Below are 9,771 nucleotides of genomic sequence, written 5' to 3' on the forward strand. Positions count from 1 at the left end.
TCGAGTAATAGCTATTTAGGGTAGATTTTTTACTTCCCCGGGGGAGCGAGTAATGTACTTGAGTGTATTTGTGTGTGTGTGTGTATGTATTTTTTTAGTCAGTCGAGTAATTAATTATGCATATACAATGTGCGCAGTTGCATCACAGACCACTGTAATATACTATTTAGGAATTAGGGCAGAAGGAGCAGTGCTCCAAAAGTTTTATGTAGCAACTTTTTAGATTGCAAATTTCATTTAGATGGCACTTTGGAGAGGTCATTTTTCAGTGTGGTTAAAATCACCGACAAATTGCAAAAAACTTGTGACATTTATATGCGATAAACCCATTTTAACGGGATCAATTTTGGTAATTTTATTTTAGTTAAAAAAAAAATAATAATAATAGTTTTATAAAGACACATTTTTCTCTTCTATTATATATTTTACTGCGAGGTACGAAATAATTTTTAATAATATCAATAATTTGCATATTGTCATATTGTCAAAAAAAATCGTGTTGTTTTCCATTTAAATCAATCAGATTTATTATTTCTATACAATTTACCATATTTATATTTTCTATCTCACAAATAGTAAATATTTTTAATATGATGTTCTATAATTATATTTATAATTTATACCCTGAGGATATACAATAATTCAAAAAAATTGTTTATGTAGACGTAATTTAATAATTTTGTATTAAATTTTATTATTTTCATGATTAACTATGTTTTTTAAATTCACTACTTTCGTAATCACTCGATTGTGTTTAGTTAAGATATTGTATAAGTTTTAAGTTTGAATAAAAGCGGAAATGATTATATTATTATACGTAACGCTAAATAATAAATACCGACATATATTCACATTTTTTAAAAATAATATCATATCCATATAGGTATGATGTAATGTTTGATTTTTGCTTTTAAGAATACTGACTGTATACACATATAAGGTTACTTCAGAATAATATCCTATTCATTACTGTACACAATACAATATAATGAAACATTTTGCAAAATCTTAGTAATTTAATTTTTTGTATGCAATTTAAAATTTTCGAAACGTCGTATAAACATAATAATATGGTAAACTGAGCCGACTCGGGATCATTTTTCAATCGCGATGATTTATCATGAGTTTCATATATTAAAGAGTATACATCACTATATTCTGCCCTCGTTTTTACACGTGCTCAATAGCAAATGATAATATATCTAAAAGACTTTATTATATTAGCACTCAACTCCACCCTGTTACTGTTGTCTGTATACTAGATACCTATATAAATATATATAATATCTGATTTGGATTATTTCTTGTTATGAATTTATATTATTTGATTTCACAGTTTTTTTCAAGACCCAATTGTAATCAATTAAAGCTCATTCATTTAAGATATTACTCAAGTTATTCATTTTGATTATAATTTTAATATTTATGTATATTTTTTTCATTTTTGTTTCTGTGGAATCCATTTATGTTTGCATAATAATATTGTGGTCGATCGCAATTTCGAAACGATACATTGACAGGCGGAGCGATATAATATGGAAAATTTTTTTATTTAAAAAACTCATGTAACATTGAATATTTTTGAAATCTGACGTAGATAATATTTGTCACTTTATACTATTGTCGGTGGTAAGTATAATCGGCTCTGCAATCTGCAGATCAGTGCACTATCGAGTACCCGAGCACGTGTATCTATTCCGCCCACTGATTGGCGTAGGCATAGGTGTACTCACATTTGCATAAAATAATACAACTGTTTATTTTAGGTGTGACACGTTCGTGAGAATGTGAGATAGTTCAATATTTTTATTATTATTATTATTATTATTATGAGCTTGTGAATATTTCTAAGTGAATTTCTAATCATATTATACATAATTATTCTATTTCACACCGTTGATGTAATTAAAGCTATATACGAAATACAACTGTATATTATTATTACTTGCAGTGCCTTGGATCAATATTACAGTCTGATGCAGACGATTGGATAGCATAGTTGCTCTAACGTTAATAGCCCCCCCCCCCCCGCACCACGGCTCTAGAAAGGCACTTAATCCAGCTGATAGTCATTGTCGTTTCTATTTTATGCACACGTGTAAAAGTTGTAAAATAATTTGAAACTATCAACTACTTTGACTGAAAATATAATCTAATAGTATGAAATTTTCAAAAAATTAGCAAGCTTTAGTATAGTGCAGCTCTAATATAAAACTACAATATACCTTCTATCGTTTGTCACTTCCGTTAAATTATTCGATGACTTTTTGTAAATGATACCTATATATTTGTGTGCTTGAAAGTAGGTATTACGATCAACAATAAATTTGTACAATCAAATTAAAAATCGTATTAAATGGTTTACAATAGGAATTGGCTATCAATCAATTTTATAACCATCATTAAGGGTTGGACTAGCTGTGTTTCTAATGTCTTCAACGACATGTTATATTAACTAAGTCAACTTTGTACCGACTGAAAAATGTTTTCATTCTTTATTCAAAAAACGATTTATAAGTACCTACATTTGAATACTATTGGATTTAATTATATGGGGTTGGTACCTATCTTAAATAAATTTTACGAGTAAGCATTATTGTAGTATATTTTTAAACAGAAGTTTAAGTTTCAAAATTACATATTTAATAATAAATTCACAGGCTTATTAAGTAATAACTTACTCAAAATTAGACATAGATTTCAATGAGATTATTAAAATTATTTTTTTAAATTTATTCGATCTGCTTATGATTTTTTTCAAGAATTTTTTTTTTCTTTCAATACTTACTTTGACTTGGAAAACACATTTAAAAATATTAAATTACATTACAGTTAATATTTATTTTTTTGCTACCTGCTCTTCGCCAACAATACGTATCTATGAACGTTTTGAAAGTAATACATTTTAGAAACTAAATTAAATATCATATGATTTTAAAATTTTTAAAGAAAAATATAAATAACAGTTATAGCCTTATAGGCAATGTCCACGTGGTAAACACGATTAAATAATACAATGTCTGTATGTAAATTTATAAAATTTAAAGATATTTTTCACTTATGAACGATTTATAAATATTTAATACTATTATACACTAATTTAACTTTTTTAATAGTTTTTTTTTTTTTTTTATATTGGTTTATTGTTTTAGATAGTACTAGTACCTACTTTATAACTAATAAAACGAAATTTTTTTTATCAATCGTCTGTGTTTTTAATATTCGACAGTGTAAATATTAATTAATTAATTTATAGTGCTCGTCACAAATATTAATACGTTCTGATAATTTATAAAGAAATAATTTATCATTAAATTCAAATTTAATACTTCTATTTATTATAATTATCCTCGACACCTATTGTACAGCAGAACAGTCTACACTTTTTAATAATTATAAGTTTTATTTTTGAATTTCTGATGCATTTTTTCAGAAAATATATTTTTAATTATAAACTATTCATACATTTTAGTACTTAATATATAAAAAGAAATTGTTTTTTATCTTTTTACTATTATTCATCTAAGTTTTAAACAAAATATGGCAATGTCAATCATTTAGAAGGTTCTTAAATGCGGAAAAACTTTGCTGACTGAAGTAATTGGTACACATTTAAAGTAGTTCATGTAATCATGTCACTTATGTTTAAACCTTGCCGATAGTCTGTTTATCTTGAAAAACCTTTTCCATTAAAAATATTTAATGTAGGTAGTTCACCAGTATTATTTTTTCTTTTGGAACTTGGAGATATCACAATTTATTTTAAGCAAATATTTATTTTGATGTAAACCATATGTTTGACACATCTACATAAATCTATCACTGCAGTTAAACCTGCAGTAATTATATACAATATTAGGGTCGTCTATGTAATGAACAATAATAATAATTAGTCAGACTGCGAAACTGAAGAATTTTTTGCATCTAGAAACAATTAATCTATTTAGATACCTATATCTTTCATACAGAAAAATGGTGAAATAAACAAAAATTAGAATTTTTGTTTTATTTATTGCTAATAATTAAAAGGTAAACCTCTTTCAAGTGTAGACTGTAGGTAATGTTTAAGCGGTTTCCCTTTATGCATTAGCTTAAAATATAATTTAACTAATTAATATAATAATAGCATAAGTACGACTAATTATTATATGATTACCACAGAAACCCATTTAAAAGTACTTAATAAAAATTTCTCATCAAACGATTTTCTAATTTTATTGTAATTTAAAAATTAATTTTATTAATATATATTATATAAATGACATTTTCATCAAATTTTTATGTTACTATTGCTTACATTTGAAAACATATAATAACTTTAAACTTTGTTAGTTAAAAATTTTATACTATAACCAAAAACTCCAAAAAATTTATAAACACAAGTTAAAATATAAACAAAATTAAATATTTAAATTTTAAATCAAAAATATCGATTTTAGTTGTTTTATAATATTTAATTTAAAAATATTATTCGAGGTTACTTGAAATTTTTAGCGTACATTATTATAAAATTTATATTTTAATATATTATAAGTATACACAATGAAATTTTAAAATATGATTTTTTGGAAAAAATTAATTTAACTTTAATAGTAAAATATATTAATAGCAGTAGAAATTAGAAATATATCATATTAATTATATTGACTTACGGATTGCTTTCGCTCAGAATCGTTTTTTTATGCTATTATTTATCAAAAAAGTAGTTACCTACTATTTTCCTTTTTGATGTTATATTCCCAAGCTGAATAATTTTTGAGTATTTTAATTTAATTTAAAATTGTAAAATATTTACATATATACATATTATAATAATAAGCTTTAAAAGAATTCATATTTTCAATCACACTTTTATGAAACATATTTTGCGAGACATTTATTATTGTGACACTCTATTCCAGTCATCGAAATTTTGAATACCCTTTAACTATGGCTAGGATTTGTATGGATTTGTATATTATTTATACAGATCTGATACTGTATGTTAATTACAAAATATGTGCTATGGAAGTATGATTAAAAATACGAATTATTTAGAGCATATTATTAATGCATATTTCAAAATTATACACTTTTTACAATATATTTGACAATATTAATGTCATATTTGATTTGTTTATGCTAAATTACTCTATTTTATAACTTAATAAAACACGTTTATATTATAGTTCCGAAGATAAATTTTAAATTTATTTATACTCAATTATTAATTTATAATTTATAATAATTATGGATTTTACCATTATTTTTAGGAGACTATAATTAGGTATACAATAATAAATAAATAAATAAAATTTTGTGTAACTTGTTTTGTATCAATTTAAAAACAAAATTATATTTTGTCTTATTTTTTTAAACATCATTTTTATAAGTAAATTTTTATAAATTTATATAATTATATAACCTGAGCTTTATTTATTTAATTTCTTATACAAAATTTAATTTTTATGTATCGAAATAATTAAAAAAATATTTTGTTTTAGAATATAAAATTAAAAATTAATGTTGTCATTCAAAAAAGTAAAAGTTTAAAAAATAATATTGATCGTAATTCGTAAACGATAAATCAAATTGAAAAAATATATTAATTTTTTTTTAAATGTTACTTATTAATGACATTAAATTATGTAAAAATAATATTTTCAGCATAACATAGATTTCAGATTTCGAAATAATGAATGTGACCGAATGTAGACATTTAAATAAATTACATTTTACAATTTTAAACTCAATACATTTATTTTTCTTTATTTTACCTACTGTTTATAACTAAGAATAGTTTCTCGATCACAGTCCAAACTTATATTTTGTAATTTATATTTGTACAATATTTTTAATTTATTCCTGATTTAGAGTTAGGTACGCATTTTTTAACAACTTAGCTATTTTTAATTGATAAAATAAGTTTTTTTGAATTGTACCAATCATAAAAAATATAGTTTTTCATAACACTCCAAATTGGTTATTTTAAAATCACTCTACTAATATTGTAGATTATACTATACATGACAAAGTTCGGATTTCGAGTATGTGTCTTATTTATTAGTTATTTAACAGTTGAGGCGTGAGGAGATTGCACCATAAACACATAATTTCATCAAAGAGGTACATACAAAGATTGACGTATGACTAAAAATAGTGTTTTTTTTTTTTTTTTTTTGTTTTATTTACTTGCGACTATGCTTTAAGTAAATACTATGGAATTAAATACGACCACCAACTATTTTATGACACCAGAAAATTAAATAATCGTATATTTATGAATACTGTACTGCAATTCGCTTGTGTAAATAAGGAACGCGCTATTAACAGGCTGACATTTAGCAGATGACCAACAAAACGTGTCCAAAATACCTAAACCTTAGCGCTGCATTTATGTTTCTCTAAAGTTGCTCAATAGTTATCACAGAATGATCCAGAAATTCACAGTAACATTTAATTATGCTCATTGTAACTCACTGTTTAATACCTATCTATTACTGTAAATGGTACCCATATATGTTTCAGACATTTAAGAAAACGTTTATGGGGAGCGGAGTTTAAGCTTATTTTATTTATTGACTGCAAATTATTTTCAAGTAAGCATAGTTTATAGTGTTAATCTAGGATACTGTGTGATATAGGTGTGACCATGGGTCAAATAACAATATTATGAAATCCATGCAAAAAGCACAACACTGCTACTGTAATAGTATAGACGTAAAAGTAATAGGTAACTACTTTTTATTGTGTACCTATGAATTCGTTCAATACGGTTTTAAATGACAATTTATGTGTACAAAACAAGGAACCTTCTGTTTTTAAATTGGTACAATATATTTCGATTTTTTGGAAAAGCCAATTATGTCTGTATGTATCATCCCCTAACTGACATGCCGCGCTATCGCCACTGAACGTATATATAGTACAATACAACGGCTTCTGAACTGTTGTAATATAATGGCATAGAGTTTATTGATTTATTCAATGTGCTGCCATTATATTAACTGCACGTGCCGTAAATTTGTGAACTTATCAATTTATTATCTTTTATAATATTTTATGTTTTTAAATTTTTTAAATTTTTTTTCTTATCGCAAAGTCGTACGTTTATTTATAACACCATTTCTGATACGCATTAAAATAAATATGATTAATAACGAACAAATAATGATGATTGATGTCAGGTCGGCTATAGATCAAAAAATTCATGTGTTTATTAAGACAAGATGAAACGATTTAAATTACATAAATTGGTTTTAATTTATTTTTCGTATAATACACATGACTACATTCAAAGATAAAGATTGATAAATTTGTGTACGAGAACTCGTAATTTTTTTTTTTTTTTGTTATGAAGCAATATAGCTGACATGTACTCATATACTAATGCTCATATACTCATTAATATCTAATATGGGTAATTTTTTATGTATTCATATTTATCATAAAAATTAAAATATTGAAAAATGCCAACGTTTAAGCATATATTATGATGGTTGTGTATCTGTGCCTTAAATGTTGATAATAGGTCACTTCATTCTATTATTAAAATGAATAGTACAGAATCGACTCCCAATGAATGCAAATTTGCAATATTATATATTTGTAAGACAGAAACAACAAATGTGCATAGATCTTCTTAAGTAACATTTAAATACATTTCTCGGTATACCTTCATCATCATCAATAATACACCTACAACAATGCACAAGGACCATAAGGTTTCGAAAATACATTTTTTTTATTATTTACGTTAAACAAATACAAGTGTTATATGATTTAATGATTTGATGATTCATTTTAATTTTTTTTTATTCAGTTATATATTATATGTTCAAGCATTATTATTACATTATGACTAAGATAATTAATCATAAATAGTTAGTATTTCAATACCGATTATGAGCATAGTAATGAATGAACTCTTCGACGAATTCCTACTAGGTTTTTACACTGATTTACGCAATAATTTTTTACATGATATTCCTTCAAAACTAAATTAGTCTGAGTAAAAGAAAAACAATCTCAAAAATATTCAATAACCAACTTTCTAACTTACAGATTTTATATCAGTACTTATATAACTTTACACAGGTGACATATGCCAGTTCACCACTGACTACACATTATGTTGGGCATTGTAAGTAGAGTTTTTTTATTCGATTTATTAAACCGAACAAAACATGTAAAGTCTAAAGTCGAATAAAGATATTTATTAAAAGATTCTCAATTCAATCATATTATTTCACTGCAGAAGTAGAAATAATAATAAACCACTAAATCATAATAATGAATATTATATTAAACCGAAAACGCCATACATTAGTTCCTATATAATATATAATGTATAATCACTGTTATATGCAATTAATAAAAAATTTAAAATCTGAAATAAAATTTTTTAATAAGTGTCTATTTAAAAATTATACATTAATAGCCAATCAAACATTATATTCTAATTTGTTTAGCTGAACTGTTTGTGTATGTTGTTGTGTACTCTGTATTAATGAAAAATATTAAAGGTGTGAAGGAACCTTAAAAATGTGTAATTTATTTTGTAAGAATTTCGTGAAATAGGTGTGTACCGATAATAATAAAGAGCCAAGAGGGTGTTATTCACTGTTCGTTTTTTACTACTATACACATTTTTTTATACAGGTATATACGTAGAACATTATTGTATTGTTATATACTGTACATATACCTTGTAGCTTTCATATTTTTTACAAATACGTTTCTTATTTGGCCTAATGTATTTTTATTTTATTTTTTTGAAATTGGCTTAATGTAAAAAACTTTTTAGGTTTCTACCTTTATTATAAAATATTTGATCGTCGATATTATATTTTTATAATTTTAAAAACATGGAAATACATATTTAAAATACTCATAAAAAAATTCATCTATACCATTTAAATAATACTAACAAGTATATACACACACTTATATATTGTTCACATTATATTTACATATTATTGTGATGACGGTCAGACATATCTTTCTTTCCTTCCATCACAGGTATTTTTCGTCTAAAATAATACGTGAAGGAATATTTTTACTTGGAAATATACAAACGCGAGTTATGCAATGTCATGCGGTAGATGGTTAAATGAAATGTAGGCGTATACTGTATACCCGCCCTCTTTTGGGAAATGTGTTTTTTGCAATTCTGTTGAAAAATAATGACCAATTTAAGGAGTTAATACAAATAGTTTCCAACTCTCAGAAAGCAATCATCGAAGCGCAAATAATACGTAAATATATTATTCGGAATTCAAATATGTTTTAGAAATATTATTTTCATAATATTCGAATCGAGTAAATACGAGTGTTTATGAAAATAACACAGATAGTTTTTATTCTTATTAAATACTTGCATTAGTGTAGAAATATAGAATCTCTCGAGTCAAAACCGTTAAAGTGATTATCTGCTTTATTAACAAAATACTACTAATAATAATTATTATAACTTCGTGTTTTTATTTAATTTTCAAATATCAGAAACAGAAGGCGAGTTTATGTATAACATTCGTACATTTGTACATTTGTTCCTCAGAGACCATTTACATTCACTATTTTATGATGAACGGTTTAATATAAGTTATCCAGCCAGCTCATGTTATTATGACAAAAACGAACAAAAAATACCATTGAATTTATTGCACGAGTTGTGTAAAAATAAGCGTTGGGGTCAACGGACCCGCGGTTGCATGTGCTTGCATGCGTCTTGTAGATATTCTTTATACCTACGACCGAAAATATTACTTTAATATTATTAGGACGGCATAT

Source organism: Melanaphis sacchari, unplaced genomic scaffold (assembly GCF_002803265.2).
Source record: "Melanaphis sacchari strain LSU unplaced genomic scaffold, SCAv2.0 Contig87_pilon_pilon, whole genome shotgun sequence".
Lineage (NCBI taxonomy): Eukaryota > Metazoa > Arthropoda > Insecta > Hemiptera > Aphididae > Melanaphis > Melanaphis sacchari.